Genomic DNA, 18,249 nt, shown 5'->3' with positions numbered 1-18,249 from the left:
CTGCGCTGGCACTGCTGTGGCTGCAGGACTGCATTCCTCCCTTGATCAGCTGCCCGAGGAACAAGAGCCAACACGTTGGGGCGTGACCCTGCAGCCATAACCACCACAAACGGACATTCCAACACTGACTGGCCCCGTGAGGTGTCTACCCCCCCTGCAGGTGTTTGGGACAGAACAGCACCCACAGTTGAATCACTCACCTGCGACAGCAATGGCGGTTCCATGTCCGATTCAGCACCCGAGGCATAGGCATCCTGAGAGGTGTAATCAGACACACCCCTGGCGAGGATGGTCGGTAGCACCAATGGATTGTCATGGGCTACCACACCATGTCCTCCACTGGTGCCTGGTTGTGGCTCAGAATACATTTCCTCCTCTACCATCCCTCATTCTCCACGTCCTCCTCCACTGCATCCAGTGCCTCATCACCTGCACAAATTCAAAAAAAGACATGAATACACATGTAAATAGCATAGGCCACACACATAGGTATCACAATGTTGTCAGCCAACACAAAAACCTGCCATGTCACACATGGCACACACTCAGGCACGCACGCAGTGCCTATGAAAGGGAAGGGTAGCACGAAAGCAGACATGGATGTGTGTCAAAGGTCAAAATAACACATGTACTGCATGGTGCATAGCACCTGCTTCACACACAAACATGTGACTTGCATAGTCCTTCCACAAACATGACTGATGCTAATTCACAGATGGCACGTAGCAAAGCCATGCCAGAACGGTCAACCAGCCTCAGATGGAAGTTGAATACTACAGTCCATGTGCCATGTACAATGCATGTCAGATGACATTACATGGAAATCACAATTTCAAAACACGTGTCACAGGGTGCAATAACGCTAGGGTGGTGTAATACAGTGAAGGCAGGCACACTGATTCCATAATGCAAGGTCACATTGACATCACACAAGTGAATAGGCATGTTGAAGGGGAGAACAGGGTTTTGAAGTGTGAGGGTGCAGTGCAGTACATGGGAATGGCCTCAACTATGAATAAAAACACGTAACCAATAATGTCAATGTTGCGGCCTGATGGCAGTGGAAGGGTAAGTGCAGTCATCATGTGTAAAGTGTTGGTAGTGGGCTGTAGGGATACAGTAACCCCCCCCCCAAGTGAGGGGGATGGCTGGGAGGCAGCGCATGGGTTAAAAGGTGGGTCAGAGGACCGTGTTGTAGCTCACAGTGTGGGCAGGTGACAAGTGCATTCTCTCAGTCATCCGGGACTACAGCAGGGGAGAGGAGGACAGAGAGCACAACACACGAGGAAGCATCAGAAGCCTCCAGTTACATAGAGCCAGGGAGGCTGTACCAGAGGGAGGCCCCAGCTCAAAACAGACGATAACCACAAACTAATTGCCATGAGGAGCAACTGACCCTGAGGGAGAAGGAAAGTGATGATCAAAGACCATGAAGTAAATACTGGAGATGGAGTTGAAGGAATTGCTGGCCCAGGACCCATAGGGTCTTGCTGAGAATGCTGTTACGCTCACCTGGTATCCACGGGTACGCCACCCAGCTGTGGGGACTCTGGTACCCTTCTCAGCCGCTCCCTGGTATAATCAGCAGAGAAGTTCTGCCTTGTTATGGGTTTTGGCGTGCTCTCCGTCCTGCCTTCTTGGCAGGGGCACATTGTCCTTTGTGGGCGAGTGCGATCTAGTTACTTCACTGATGCAGGCCCTTTAGAGTCTTTCAGGTAGGTCTTATTACTGTTATACTGTATGCCTTTCTTGGATTTAAATAATGTCTTTTCTCTCTCCTTAGGTGCGCGGAAGTTCGCTGTGGAACGTTGGCTGAATTGGGACTCGCCGGCAGGTGATGGTGCTTCGAGAGCACCTTAATGCGGTAAGTAGGCGCTATGCGCAGCGCTATGATGCCTTGCCTTTGCTAACCTATTGTCTTTTTTTCCTGTAGGTTGCGGTGCTCACCCGGAGCAAGAAGTCCCAAGGCGATGCTGGTCGATGGGTGACTCGTGAGATAAGCTGCCGGCACAATTGTAAAATGTCTAATGCCCTGTGTCTCTCATTTTTGCAGATCTGACAGTCCGGGAGGGTCGCTGTTCCTTGAAAGCTGTTTGCAGGAGCGAAGGGCAGCTAGCGGTGGAATCACAGGTAAGCTGCTGCTATTAATGATGTCCTTTGTTTTTCAGATGCTGTTCTTCCGAGGTTCGCAGATGCAGCTGAACACGATGAGCGTCACGTTGCAGGATTGCAAAGTAACGCGAAGCGTGCTATCCAAGTCGGGTGTGGTTTAAATAGCATCAAGAAAGTAGTCCAGGTAAAATAGTCCCTAGGCTACCACACCCAAAACACTATACCGCATAGCTTGGTTCCAAGGAGCCAAGCTATGTGGATGCCTCCATGTTGACTGGCACTGAAATAAAGTAGTACCCAAGCACAAGTCTTCATTAAGTATGAGCCTGGCGCCAAAGGCGCCAGGACTGGCCCCAAGAGGGCCTAGGCAAAGGATGCCTAAGCTTGTAGGGGGCCCGAGCCGAGACCCCTCCTGGCCCATGGACCTGCCGGGGGGTTTCAGGAAGTGGATTGTGACAGCACTCTCCCCCAAGGCCCCTCTCAAGGTGTTCCTTCTGTCCGGCCCTGGTTTAGTTGGAAAGTTGCAATGATATGTTCTGATCAGACGTGGTGCATGAATGTTTTCACAGGGTTCCCAGGATCTGTCTTGGGTCCAAATCCTTTCCAATCAACTCGGTAGTATAGCCTTCCCCTCGAATACTTGGAATCCAAGATGCTTCTGACTTCAAATTCTGGTTCTCCATCAGTAAGTATGGGTTTTGGTGGTGTCCTAATCCGTGTACCGAGCTGCATTGGTTTTAATAGGGACACATGAAATACTGGGTGAATCTGTAGGTTAGGTGGTAAGTCTAGTTTGACGGCCGCTTGATTGATAATTGCCTTGATGATGTAAGGTCCTAAGTACCTGGGTTTAAAAGTCTGCGTTCCCTTGATGGGTACAAACTTGGCAGCCAGCCAAACCTTGTCTCCTACCTGATAGTCTGGGGCCTTTTTCTGGTGTTGGTCGGCAAATTGCTTTTGTTTTTCTTTGGCGAAAATAAGATGTTCTTTGGCCTTTTTGAAAGCCTGAGTGATGTTGGTGTGAAGAGTTTTTACTGCTGGCATTTCCAAACTTGTTGGGACATCTAGTTCTGAGGTACGTGGGTGTCTACCATAAAGGGTATAAAAGGGTGTTTGTCCGGTACTGGAGTGCAAGGAGTTGTTCTATGCGTATTCGGCTATCCATAATAAATCTTTCCAGTCTCTTAGTTCATGGTGTAACATGCACCATAGGTATTGTTCGAGGGTCTGGTTGGTCCTCTCGGTCTGACTGTCCGTTTGGGGGTGATGGCTAGTGGATAGCCGGACATCAATTTGTGCCATTGCACAACATTTTTTCCAGAAGCTGAAGATAAACTGGCTACCTCGATCAGAGATGAGGACTGATGGGAAGCCATGTAGTTTTACAATACCATCCAGGAACACTTTGGCTAGAGTGGGTGCGTCAGGGAGGCCTTTGAGCGGAATAAAGTGCGTCATCTTTCAGAACAAGTCCATGACTACCAGGATGGTGTTAAACCCTTGACTGGGAGGTAGGTCAGTGATGAAGTCGTGGGAAACAGTGTGCCAGGGAGTGGGAGGAATCTCCAAAGGTTGCAGAAGACCAGATGGTTTTTGTTTTTGTGACTTGTTTTGCGCACAGACTCCGCAGGACTGAACATATTGGATGACATCCTTATGCCAGGCAGGCCACCAGAAGTTCTGTTTTACCTTGGCTAGAGTCTTGGTGATTCCAGGGTGCCCTTCGATCAGGGAATCATGATAACCTGAAATAATTTGTTGTTGTAAGTCTTTGGTGGGTACATACAACCGATCCTTAAAAAAGGATAAGTGATCTTTAATGGAATATTGTTCTCCTTGCGCTTGCCATGCGAGGAAGGCATCTGGGTTCATGGTTCGTTGAATCTTATCTCTCAGTTCAACTTGGGTTAAGGCCGTAGTGAGGCACAAGAGCTTATCTTCCGGTATGATGGGGACTGGATCTGGGGGCGTATATACCAAGTCATCAGTGCCTGTACGAGAGAGTGCGTCAGCTTTTCCATTCTTGACCCCTGGTCGAAAAGTGATGACATAGTCGTATTCGGCAAAGAAAAGGGCCCACCGCAATTGGCGTTAAGACTGGGCTTTAGCTGTCTTAAGGTATTGCAGGTTTCGGTGGTCCGTGTTAACTGTAATGGTGTGTCTGGCCCCCATAAGGTAGTGCCGCCAGGCCTTAAAGGCGGATTTGATCGCCAAGAGTTCTTTGTCCGTAATGGCATAATTCATCTCCGGGGGAGAGAATTTCTTCGACCAAAAGGCCACTGGATGTAGCGGGCCTGTTACTGGGTCTCTTTGTGAGAGGACAGCTCCCATCGCTATGCTGGAAGCGTCTGTTTTCATGATATAAGGAAGATCTGGGCGAGGATGTTGCAGGATTGGCGCTGAGGTGAACCTTTTCTTGAGTTCCTTAAAAGCTTTCTCTGCTTGTTCGGTCCAGGCAAATTTTTTGTTATTGTTTTTTAGCAATATGGTGATCGGGTGTACGACCTTTGAGAAGTCTGGTATGAACTGGTGATAGAAGTTTGCAAAGCCCAACATGCTCTGTACCCCTTTTACTGACGTTGGTGATGGCCATTTGAAAATGGCGTCCACTTTATGCAGGTCCATTCTGATGCCTCCTGGAGTAAGAATAAAACCCAGAAACTCAACTTCGGTGACGTGGAAAAAGCACTTCTCCAGCTTTGCATATAACCGATGTTCCCGGAGCATGGAGAGGACTGATCGGACGTGCTTGATATGATCCTGTTTGAAGTTGAGCACACTAAGATACCATCTATGCACACTAGGGCGCAGACATCAATTAACTCTCTCAAAACGTCATTCATGAAATACTGAAATGCTGCAGGAGCGTTGCATAACCCAAAGCAATTTCTGTCTCATCCACCGTGGTTACCTTGTCTGTAGTCGGCTTGGAACACAGGGGAAGCCCCATCTCTGCAGCCAGGTCCTGATCTATATAATTCCCAACTGCTCCGCTGTCGATGTATGCTTCAATGGCATGCATTCTTGACGACCTTTGGTTATTAATTAAGATCACCGGAATTGCAAAGTGTGAGGTCGGTGGCTCTTTTCCCTCACTCGAAAACTGACCTCTACGTTTGCCGAGCTGGGTAGTTTCCCGACTGACACTCCTTCTCGTCACCTTTTTCCGTGGCTCCAACAACCTTCCTCAGAGGTTTCACTGGGCAGTCCTTCAGGAAATGCCCTGACTTTCCGCAGTGCAGACATAGTTGTTGTTGTCTCCTTTTATCTCGCTCTTGTTTTGTTTAGCGGGGGTCGTACCCCTCCGATTTGCATGGGCTCCACTGTATTTTCTTGCACTCGAATTACATTGTCTCTAGGTCGAACGTACACTGGCCGAGGGTCCATTTTAGAACAGTCTGCTTTTCGGTCTTGCAACCGGTGGGCCAGTTGCACGACCAAGTATATGAATTCAGAACAATCCCTGGGAGGATTGACCACTTGAGCTAGAATGTCTTTTAATTCGCCTCGTAAGCCCCGATGAAACAACGTGGTTCTTTTGTTTTCAGGCCACCTAGCTACAGCAACCAATCGGTTGAAAGTAGCGATGTACGTTAACAAATCCTGATTCCCCTGTCAGAGGGAAAGGAGTTCATCGTCCACAGCTTGTTCTCGGGTATAGCGAGCAAAGAGTTTTTCTATTTCCCTCTGAAAGTCCCCAAAGTTATGTAATAAAGGATCATCATGGGACACCAATGGTACCGACCAATCTGCGGCGCTGCCACTTAGGTATGATAAAACAAAGGCTACCCGGGTTTGGTCATTTGGGAATGCTCCCGGCCTGCAAAGAAAATGAAGGTGACACTGATTCATGAAAGCCGTGTATTTTCGTGGATCACCAGCAAACCTCTCCGGTGGTGCCAAAGGAACTGTACCTGGTAACACAACTTGTACCGGAGTAGAGACAGTGGATGACATGCTAGGATTTTGCATCGGTGGGTTGTTCTCAGGTAGTGTCGTCTGACCCACTTATGATTGCAAGACTTGCCTGCTGATATCCTCGGTACGCCCTTTAGTCACCATAAGTCTCTCCGGAGAGCGTTAGTCTCCTGTCTGGCAGAGTGAACCTCAGCACGAAGTTCTCCCAACAATTGGGCCAATTGGTCTAATTCTGATGTTTCCATGGTGCCCAGGTGGATTGGTTTGGCAGGCTTTGCGTTCTGTTACGCTCACCTGGTATCTACGGGGGCGCCACCCAGCTGTGGGGACTCTGGTACCCTTCTCAGCCTCTCCCAGGTATAATCAGCAGAGAAGTTCTGCCTTGTTATGGGTTTTGGCGTGCTCTCCATCTGCCTTCTTAGCAGGGGCGCGTTGTCCTTTGTGGGTGAGTGCGATCTGGTTACTTCACTGATGCAGGCCCTTTAGAGTCTTTCAGGTAGGTCTTATTACTGTTATACTGTATGCCTTTCTTGGATTTAAATAATGTCTTTTCTCTCTCCTTAGGTGTGCGGAAATTCGCTGCGGAACGTTGGCTGAATTGGGAGTCGCCGGCAGGTGATGGTGCTTTGAGAGCGCCTTGATGCGGTAAGTAGGCGTATGCGCAGCACTATGATGCCTTGCCTTTGCTAACCTGTTGTCTTTTGTACCCGTAGGTTGCGGTGCTCACCCGGAGCAAGAATTCCCAAGGCGATGCTGGTCGATGGGAGACTCGTGAGGTAAGCTGCCGGCACAATTGTAAAATGTCTAATGTCCTGTTTCTCTCCTTTTTGCAGATTCGACGGTCCGGGAGGCTCGCTGTTCCTTGGATGCTGTTTGCAGGAACGAAGGGCAGCTAGCGGTGGAATCACAGGTAAGATGCTGCTTTTAATGATGTCCTTTGTTTTTCAGAATCTGTTCTTCCGAGGTTCGCAGATGCAGGTGAACACGATGAGCGTCACGTTGCAGGATTGCAAAGTAACGCGAAGCGTGCTATCCTAGTCGGGTGTGGTTTAAATAGCATCAAGAAAGTAGTCCAGGTAAAATAGTCCCTAGGCTACCACACCCAAAACACTATACCGCATAGCTTGGTTCCAAGGAGCCAAGCTACGCGGATGCCTCCATGTTGACTGACACTGAAATAAAGTAGTTCCCAAGCACAAGTCTTCATTAAGTATGAGCCTGGCGCCAAAGGCGCCAGGACTGCCCCCAAGAGGGCCTAGGCAAAGGATGCCTAAGGTTGTAGGGGGCCCGAGCCGAGACCCCTCCTGGCCCATGGACCTGCCGGGGGCGTTTCAGGAAGTGGATTGTGACAAATGCACAGGGTTTAGGAATGAACACTCGTAGCCACTGTGAGCCTGTGCCATCATCACAGTCCTAGGGACATACCTGGCACCAAGCCTAAAGGACTATTCACACATGGTCTGGCTGAGTTGCAGAGAGAAGAGTGTAGGATCACAGAAATCCTGGTAAAGCCCGTTGCAGTAATCCACCATCGGAATTGCCAGTCCAAGACAGTGAGCTGCTGGGGGAAGGAGAGGAAAGGAAGAATGCCTCTGAGAAGGTGCAGCTGGCAGGGTGACCTTTCAGAGACGTCAGGCATGTGATGATAGAAGGCGAGTGTTGAGTGGAAGATCAACACAGGCTATCCACCGCCACAGGTTGGTGCAGGAATAGGGCCAAGTGAGGCTGGATAGAGAGTGTCAAGGAAGGAGGCAACAGGTGTGGTGATGAGGATTGTCTCTGTGTGCAGCACATTGTTTGTATGCAGTCTGCATGACAACAAGCATGTATCAGTCAAACATTACATAGTTCACACATTGCAGTCGTGTCAATGTAGTCTGAACTGGCAGATAATCATAACACATCACCCAAGCAACATACATAGGGTCTGGACACACACGCATCACTCACCGGACATTGCCTCATGCATTGGCAGGTCTCCCATGCCTTGGATCTGCTCCACTGCAATGAAATCACTAGCGATCTCTTCATGCCCAGTGAGTTCATCGTCTTCTGGTGGTGACCCACTGCCAGTCACCAGAGTAGAGGCGAACTTGGCAGCCATCTTATCTTTTGCTCGGAATTGGAGGTCATTCCAACGCTTCAAGAAATCACCAGCTGTGCGCTTCTCATAGCCCAAGGCGCTAGTTCGGTCCGCGAGGACCTGCCAGTGGGCCATACGCTGAGCAGGCGTAGCTGTACTCCCTGCCTGCACCAGCATCTCATGGCCGTGTTCCAACATGCATGTCCAGTTCCTGATCACTGAAACTCCTCTTTCTCGATGTGTGGGACTCCTGTGCCATGCCTGGGGTCTGAGTCTGTACCGCTACAGCACGCTTTTGCTTCTTGCAAGGTGGAGCAGACCCTGAGTGGCTTGTACTGCTCGGGTCAGTAGGGGCTTGAGTACTGGTGGACTGGCCTATGGTGTCAGCCACTAATGTTACGACAAAAGGTCAGCTTGCATGTATTGGTACCTGGGTGCTGTTGCCAGGACCCTGTGTTGCACGTGTCTTGCCCTTAGTGACAAGGGAATTGGCCCCTGAGTCACTCTGGTCATGGGTCGGGACCAATACGGTCCTGGCTGGGTGACCCTGAGACAGGGTGGCGGTTGCTACACCTGCCCCTGCAGCTTCCGGACCCTGGCCGGTGTTTACAGCAGTTGACACTGCTTCTCCAGATCCCTGTGTGCCAGTGCAAGGACCTTGCACCGCACGTGTTTTGGCCTTTGGGACATGGAAATTGGCCATTGAGTCACTCTGGCCCTGAGCCGGGACCACTACAGTCCAGGCTGGGTGACCCTTAGCCTGGGTGGTGGTAGCCGCAGCTGTCCCTGCAGCTTCTACACCCTGGCTGCCCTGGACAGCAGATGACACTGCTGGTGTGTGACCCCGGCTGCTGGGGACGTGAGCATCAGCTGCATCCCCCGACCCTGTTGGGTGGGGGGCATAGCTCTCCCTGAATGAGCCTGGACACCTCGGACACCTTGCCCACCTCATCCACCTCGGACCCTTGGCCATCTCTGCTACCTCGGCCACCTTGGCCACCTCTGCCAGGTCGCCCACCTTTGCCTCCCTTCCCACTTGTTGCCCTCCCAGTCATGGCATTGATGGACTGGCACAATGGGAGGTGCAGCAAACAATTGTCCTGGGCAATTGGAGTGAGAGGGTATGGTACGTGATGGAAAACATACCACTGTGCTTCAGCAAGGCTCTACGTAACCCCTGGTGAAAAAAAATAATGGGTCGCGTAACGCTCAGGCACTGCAAAAACAAAAATTAATGTGTATGCGACCTCTCTGGAGCTCATGTGTGAAGAAAAACTGTCCTGCAGTATGCCGTGGCACCCAGCCACACAAAAAATGCATACGCGAGGATCACGTCTGGTACTTTGAGCTCGAAAATAGGGTATGCGACACACAGGGGCAAGCACAGTATGAAAAATGCATGCGCGACTCACCATCTGCCTTGAGCGTAGGCAACTCCCCCGCCAAAAGAAGTACATACTCGAACAGTAGTGAACAATGTGCGTGGGAACCCAAAATACTCCGAAGTCCACATGTCCGTCCTCCACAAAATGCACGTACATTGCAATGTTGTCCTACGCACAACTTAATCCCAATCCTGAATGCCAAAGCCCAACGTTCAGCGCATGTCACCTAATTTATGCGCTTAGGGCCTTTCATCTGATACCATGCTAATGCGCTGTGTCCGCACGTGCAGAGTCACTCTGTTTCCGGCTCGCCACGTGAGTAACATGGAAGACCCACGCTCCTGCCTACCAGCCAATTTACCTGCCTCCAACTGCCCCAAGTTGCCTCCTATGAGCCTACTGCTGCTGCCAGCCCACTCTGTGTGCCTGCTGCCCACGTGCCCTGCATTTTGGTGCCTGCTCTGAAGCCATTGCCAGTGATCCTGTCATTGTGACCACCTCTGCTGCTCCTGAAGACTCTTGACTGCCATACCACCGCTCCACAGACCAGCCCCAGGACCACCTTGACCACCCACACCTGCCTCGGGGGTTGCCATGTCTGACACAACACCATCTGAGGCAAGTGGCAACCCCCTGGCAGAGAGGCAGATGGCGGTCGGCTTCTCACCGAGGGAAGTTGGCATCCTGGTGGAGCAAGTCCTGGGGCATGATGATGCCTTTTTCACCGGCCCATCGCAAGCTAGCAATGAAGGACGGAAGAAGATCTGGGGAGACATCGTGGGTACCATCAATGCGGCGGGGGTGGCACCCCGCGACTACCATCATGTCCACAATCACTGGGAAGAGTTCAAGTCAACAAGGCCAGGCGCCTCATCAATGCTGGTGATGATCGAGTGAGGCGCTGGAGCCAGTTGACCACCGACGAGATGAGGGTCCTGGAGCGCTCCTACTCAGCGCTGTACGCCCAAGTCTTGTAGTTGGTGCTCCGTCAGGAGTCGACTGGTAAGTGTTCATGTGCTCTTGTCCATCATAGTGCATGTGCATGTTGATGTGTGGCTGGAGTGTGCACCTTGGCCTTATGTCTGTCATGCCTCCTGTACAGATGTATGTGTGCATGTCCCTCACAGTACTGCATGGGAGTCCATTCAGTCGTGTCCCACATCAATGGTGCCTGTGTTGCAATGCGTGATGCGTACCGGCATGTAACGACGCGCACATGTTTGCATACCTGTGTCTGGACTGGGACATGCGAGAGGTGTGACACATGGGTGCTTATGTCACCGTCCTGGACATGCATGGTGTTCATGTCCATGTGTCTGAGTAGTGAGTGTGTGTCTGGCCAACAATCCTGGATATATGTTACTTGAATTTTTGATTTGTGATTGCCTCACGCTGCCAATTTGCCCTCGAGTGCACTATGACATGATAGCTCTTTGGCCTGCCTCATGTCTGTCAGGTGATGTGTGTGAATGAGATATGTATGCCCCATGATGTGTGTGAGCTGAATACACAATTATGATCTTGTGTCAGTGCCTTGTCCAAGGAGGCGAATGTCTGGTGTGAATGACAGACATGTTTGTGAATGATTGTGAATGGCACTTCCCTGTGTGTAGTGTAGCGTTATGATGGTTGTGACCTTTGACAGTGCCACTGATGTACATTTGCATTGTGACAGACAAACATACACACATATGTTCAGTAGCCTGATGTTTGTGTTCTATGTTTCTCTATCCACAGCACGATGGAAGAAGAGGGCGGAGAAGGTGCTGTGGAGCACGGCAGCAGGGATGCCTCCACCAGGCACAGACGCAGGGCCCAGTCATCCTCCCAGGTACCGTCATCTTCTGGGAGCGAGGACACTGGTGCCGCATGAACGACAACGGCCGCAGCTTCTGAGGGGAGTTGGTTGTGGGCTCTTCGGCAGTGGGAGTGACAGGTGAGCCCACACAGGGGGCAATCCAATGCAGAAGACATTGGGGATGCATCCAGGTTAGTGGAGGTGGAGGAAGAGGCCACATCAGCCAAGCACATGCGGCTCGGCGGGGGTGATGAGGTAGGTGTGACGGGTGCAGTCCAGGTTCAGGGGCCGGAGGCAGTGCAGGTCACCGTGGAGGGGCCTGTGCCTGATCCTGTCCCTGGAACTGCGACTGCACCAGTAAGCACCTGCGGGCATTCCTCAGGCCGGACCCATCCGCAGGTGGCAGATGTATCCACGCAAACGGATCTACCACTATCCGCGGATGAAGGAATTTGTGACAGGGTGGAACCGTTGGTAGCCGGTATCGCAAGGTTTACAGGCACCATTCGTGATGATGTGCAGGCTTCCAATCGGGGGCTTGCACATCATCATGTTGAGGTCTGTCGCCTCATGAACTGGCTACCTCAGTTCCTGGTCACAAATTTGGTACGTGTGCCGGCCACTGCTGCAACCCCCCCCCTCCTCTTCCTCCTCTGTGCGCCAGTCGTCCTCCCTGCCATCTTCCGGCCCAGATACCACCAGGGCCCCCGGTGTACCTGTCCCAACCCCGGCAGCCAGTCTGGTGGAGATCACATCCCTGCCACAGTCGGGAGTCGAAGGAGGATCAGCAGAGGTGGTCACCGCAGCAACAGGAGCTATGGCAATGGAGGAAGTGCAGGCACCAAGCAGCAGGGCACGTGCAAGATGGCCCCGGGTGGTGTCATCATCCCAGAGGCTTTCCTTGTGGCGCAGGCACCAGGCATTTTGGCAACACCAGGCAACAGGACTCGGGGCGTTCATCATCAGAGGTGCAGGTATCGGCCATCGGGCAGGAGGCAAACGTGGACCTTACAACAAGGATGTCTTCTGTGTTGAAGCGTTTGGGCCACCAAATCGGGACAGATTGGCAGCGGGCACAGGAGGCGCATCTCACCATGGCCAGGGCAGAGAATTCACTGCGTCGGGAAGCGAGGTGGGCAGAGGTCCTCGAGGAGACTTGCAGGGAGTTCAAGAGGAGCATGGAGGAGTCCCTGCAAGCCCTCGAGGGGGAAGCGGAGGCCCGCCTAGTGGAAGTGGACACAGTGTCCGATGATGCCCTTGCGGTGACTATGAGAGAGCTTGGTGAGGAGGTGGACTAGCGCGCTGCCTTTGTATATAGTTCTTTAGGAGTAGGTTTCATTGTTTTTGTTTTCATTTTATTTGGCGTTCCTGGACTTTATTCCGCATCTTGCATATAGTTTTGTATGGATTGTATTTTTAGGATGTTTCTACATCTTTTGGGACCATGGACCCTGGATCTTTGTAAATATTTGAATTTTAATTTGAACAGTTTTTTTCTTCATGAAGGAATGGTTTTCTTATGGTATGTGATTTCCTTTGTACATACGTAAATGGGCATGGACCACATTTTTGAGTCTTTCATTTTTTACATTACATTGATTTTGGTTTTCACTTTCTTTTGGCTTTTGATTTGGTTCACGCAGGTTTAATTTGATGTTTTTACTGTGTGTGACAGATACATGTTTTTTAATATATTTTTTGACATTGAAATCTAAGTGGTGTCTGGTCTCAGTGGTTTAGTGCATGTTTCACTGCTCCATGACTCATTTTCGTGTCCCTGCAGGTTGCCATCACAGGTGGGGTGTGGTGACCTGTGGCGGGGCCTGCTTGCAGGTTGCCATCACAGGTGTGGGTGGGGTCATGTGGCGGGGCCTGCCTACAGGTTGCCGTCACTGGTGGGGGGTGTGGACATGTGGCGGGGCCTGCCTGTAGGTTTCCGTCACTGGTGGGGGATGGGGACATGTGTCGGGGCCGGCCTGCAGGTTGCCATCACAGGTGGGGGTGGGGACATGAGGCGGAGCCTGCCTGCGGGGTATGATCACGGATGATGGGTGGCCATGTGGTGTGGGCTACCTGCAGGGTATGGTCACGGTTGATGGGAGGGCCATGTTTTGTGGGCTGTCTGTGGGGTATGTTCACAGATGATGGGGGGGCTGTGTGGTGTGGGTTGCCTGCGGGGTATGTTCACAGGTGATGGAGTGTCATGTGGTGTGGGCTGCCTGTGGGGTATGTTCACAGGTGATGGTGTGGGTCCCGTGTGGTGTGGGCTGCCTGCGGGATATGCTCCACTGCTGGGGTCTGGCTGTCCCATGAGGAGGTGTCTGCTTCAAGGAGAATTGTACATGTATCGCAGGATACATGCAGACCTTCCCACGCGATTTGGCTGGTGCGATCGGTATGCGATTACGCTGGGGTGCGGACGGGGTACGCGCAGGCCTACCCATGCGATTTGGCTGGTGCAAGCGGGGTATGCGATTACGCTGGGGTGCGGATGGGGTATGCGCAGGCCTTTCCATGCGATTTGGCTGGTGCGAGTGAGGTACACGATTACGCTGGGGTGCGGACGGCGTACGCACAGGCCTTCCCACGCAATTTGGCTGGTGCGAGTTAGGTTCTCGATTAAGCTGGGGTGCGGTTGGGGTACGCGCAGCACTTTCCATGTGATTTGGCTGGTGCGAGCGTGGTACACGATTACGTTGGGGTGCAGATGGGGTACGTGCAGCCCTTTCCACGCGATTTGGCTGGTGTGAGTGGGGTACGCTATTATGCTGGGTTGGGGACGGGGTATGCGTGGGCCTTCCCATGTGATTTGGCTGGTGCAAGCAGGGTACGTGATTATGCTGGGGTCCGGAGGGGGTACGCACGGCTCTTTCCACGCGATTTGGCTGGTGTGAGAGTGGTACGCGATTACACTGGGGTGCGGATGGGGTACGCATGGCCCTTTCCACGCAATTTGGCTGGTGCGACCGGGGTACGCTCTGATTTTTCACGCTATTACGATGGGGGGCTGTGTGCTGTCCCACGGATGTGGCGCAGCCTTGTGCCGTAGTAGGCATTTCACTGGCTTTCTCCTGCGCACAAGGGCGTGTTGGGGGCATTACTGGCGCTGCTTAATGTTCATTGCGCCACGGCTACTGATAACTCAGAGAATCCATGTATACGTGTGCCGCGCAATTGCAGGTTTGCTTGCTTGCGCTACTTCTGCGCTGGATTCTATGAATTGGGCCCAAAATATAGGGCATATTTTGCTGAACGTCCCGCAGCCACCAACCGTTACTTTCACCCATCCCGCGCGGGGAGGATACACTGCCAAGTTACACGTGGGATATGTATGCTTTTCCCCAATAAAACGATGCTTTCTATTAGTATACATGCTGGTTTCAGGGTTCACCCCTACGTACATCCAAGCCAAGTCAAGGTGTCACCTTTGTCTGCCGTCTAGTTATTTGTTACACAATGTATTGTGACTGTGCCTGAGCACTCTAAAATGTAGAGACTCGTCAGGCGGCATGATGGAGCCCCGGGCTGGGTGTTTGGCCTCCGCCCTCTTGCACAGTAGGTTTGATGACTGTCGCAGCCTCTTGGAGATGATAATTAAATGACACACTTTAATTGTAAACTGGCAGCATTGTAGAGTTAGTCAAGGGGCCAGGAAACACATTCACGAATCTGGGCAAGGTGACAAACATTTGTTGGCAGCCGTGCGAGCGAGGAAGCTCTCTGGGATGCAGGCTTCAGGAAAGTGGCTTTAAATACATCTGGGCCGTCTGCAGACGCTGAAATATGATCATGGCTGTGTGCGAATCACTGCATTGGAATGTTGATAGCCGCTACCAGTGGAGCATTCCCATTGCATCATTCTTTATTTGCGCGGGCAAATCAGGCCACCCAGTTAACAGCAATTTAGTCTATCAAAAAACACAATTGAGGTCATGCTGGATCGGGGGTAATGTAAGTGAAAAGTGAAAAGCCGTGCGTAAGGCTTTTACGCCTTTCATTTCATGTCATGACTATTTTCATTCATTTGATTGGCGGAAAGGAAGGGCGGATCATAAGTTACAGTTCCAACACCGCCCGTCATCTCTACCATACAAATGCGGCAGCATTTGTGTCTTTTCATGCTGGTGTAAATGCTGGGGATTCCTATGGACTCCATAGAAAACCATTACCTCCACGTCCACTCTTCCTCGTCACAGTACTTACTACATAAGGCCCCCACCTTTAACACAGGACCGTCTTCTTTTTCTTTTGTTAAGCATAACTCCTCCCCTTAACCCACGGCATCCAGTTAAATTTTTCCTGCCTCCGGCAGGTTGTCTGTTCCCGGTGCAGGGCACCAGGGAGCTACGTTTGCTCGCCCCCTGCTGGGGCTTGGTGGCGGGGCCTCGGTTCCCTGCAGGTGCGGCATGCTCAAGGTTACCCTGCAAGGCTTGGGCTACGGTTGAGCATGGAGCCTCTCGTTTTTTTGCGGGGCTTCGTGGCCGGCGTGTAAGGTGCCACTGCCGGGGTCCTGCAGGCCCGGGCTGAGGTGAGGGGCTGCTGTCTGGCTCTGCCCTGGTGTTGTGTGGGAGTCGTGCCCTGTTTCTGCCCCAGGCCTGTCCTGTGTGAGGCTGTAATCCCTTGCCATGCCAGGTCTATTCCATGTGTGCGTGCGCATTGGACAGGAGGTGATTGTGGCTTCAGGGGGCGGGTTGGCCCCGCCTCCAGGGCTTTGTATGTGATTGGGAGGGGTGCTGCAGGAACGGCCCGTTGCCATTGGGATTAAGTGGTTTTTCACCCTCATTTGTGGTCTTCTCCCGGCCCTGAAGTTAAGAGTCATGGCTCAACAGGTGTGTTCTGGTGTTCTTGTTTTGCTGTAATTCTACTTCTGACTACACCGTGGGAAAGCTCTTTCCTCTTCCTCGTCTTCCTCTTCACCTGGGCTTCGATGGAGGAAGGAGAAAAAGTCGAGGCATTTTTCCTTGTCCAGGAAGGACATTAAAAAGTTGTTCCTTCGGCATCATGGCCACACGCAAGGGCACAAGCGCCAGCGTTGGTCATCTTCATCATCTTCCTCTTCTGTGGCCGAGCCACCTCTGCCACTTCCCGTTCCAGATCGACTGATGTGGAAGGGAAATATCTGGACAGGGAAGAGGTGGAGGAAGTTCTTACACCTGTTTGGGAATGTATGGGGTTTTCGTAGCCCTTGGTGGAGGAGGAAGGGGCTGACCCCACTATTAGACAGTATAAGCATACCCAGAGTATGGGGTTGCCTTTGGTTTCTGACATCCGTGCTAAGATCCTTTGTGAGTGGCGTGATCCGGAGAAGATTTCCATACCCCGCTTTATGGCCAAGCTCTACTCGTTGAAGGGCGGTGAGAAGTTGTTCTCGGACGTTGTTGAAGTTGATTATATCCTCCCTAGTCTGGTGGGTCTCTCCTCTATGTCGGCTGGGAGGCGACAGTCTGGGCTCCGGTGGACCGCAGGGTGAATTCCTTCCTGAAGAAGGTTCATGCTGGTGCACATCTGGACCTCACGGTGAATGTCTATGAATCTTACACTGCGGAAACAGTGCTGGGTGGTTTCAGGAAGTTGAAGAAGGCTGTGCAAGAGTGCTCTGACTGTGCCTGGCTGCTGGCTGAGATGCAACGGCAGGTTTCACTCTTTTCCGATCTGGCGTTTGATGGATTGCGTGGCTCGGCCATGGCTACGGGTGCTGGTGTGTCGGCCCGCAGGCATGTACATCTGCGGGATTGGAAAACAGAGGGTTCGCAGAAGGTGGCTGCCCTTAAACTTCCTTTTGATGGTTCCAAACTCTTTGGTGATTTGCTTGAGGATAAAGTGTTTCGTTCTGACAAACATGCTGTTTGACATTCAAGAAATCCTCTTCTGGTGGGGATGCAGGGGGTGCAGGGACAAGATGGTCATTCCCTGGTCCCTCCTCCTGCTCCTTTCGGAGGCCCAGAGGGGGCCGTGGCCCTCTATGCTCTTCTCGTCTGAGCCTGGCTAAGAAGTCCTGACGGTGTGGGCGGGCCAGTCGGCAGACGTCACTGCTGTTTTTTTCCAGTATGGGACCGGTGCTGCTCAGATTCATGGGCTCTGGACACTGTCCGGTGGGGTTATCGAGTGAACTTCCTCTCTCCCTCTGTCTGGGGATGCATGGTTCAGACTGCTGTTCCCTGTTCTCTGCTCAAGAGATTGGCTATGTCGATGGTTCTGTCCGAGTTGTTACGAAAGGTGGCTATCATGCCCATTCCCTTTTCGTGACGGAGTCTGGGTTTTTACTCAAAGGTGTTTCTGGTCCCCAAACCTTTGGGAAAGTCTTGCCTCATTTTGGACCTCAAGGCTCTGAACTGCTTCATCTTGCTTGCAGAACATTCTCCCGATGTTGCGCAGGGGGGACTGGCTGGCGTCCCTGGCTCTCCAGGGTGCATATTACCACATGTCTCTCAGCCCCTGCCAGATGAAATTCTTCCCTTTTGCAGTGGGGTCTCAGCATTTTCAGTTCCGAGTGATCCTGTTTGGGTTGCGCTCAGCCCCCAGGGTGTTTACCAAGCTGGTGGCTCGCCTGGTGGTACATCTCCACCTGGTGGGCATTCAGAGTTTTCCCTACCTGGACGACTGGTTGGTCAAGATGGCCCTCCGGCAGACGATCCCGGCTCAACTCCAGCTGGTTTGCCAAGCATTGCAGGACGGGGGGGTTTCTGGTGAACTGGCAGAAGTCTCAAATCGACTCTCAGGATCTGGTTTTCATCAGGGCTCAGATTGGGAGGGTTTTTCTGTCCTGGGAGAGGGTCCAGCGCCTGCTGTCTGTTCTGGGCAGGTCTTAGGCAGCAGTGTGTCACGGCTCGCCTATTGCTCATGCTTCAGGGGCACATGGCTTCTTGTGTCTTCCTGGTCACTTGGTGTCTTATCTACTCGCCCACTAGCTCTGGGCTTCTCAGGCTTACAAGGCCTTCATCCCGGTGTTGCAT

This window comes from Ambystoma mexicanum, chromosome 3q, assembly GCF_040938575.1.
Source record: "Ambystoma mexicanum isolate Mex_15411 chromosome 3q, UKY_AmexF1_1, whole genome shotgun sequence".
In the NCBI taxonomy this organism is placed as follows: domain Eukaryota; kingdom Metazoa; phylum Chordata; class Amphibia; order Caudata; family Ambystomatidae; genus Ambystoma; species Ambystoma mexicanum.
The sequence above is the reverse complement of the archived record's forward strand: the minus strand, read 5'-3'. Positions refer to the sequence as shown.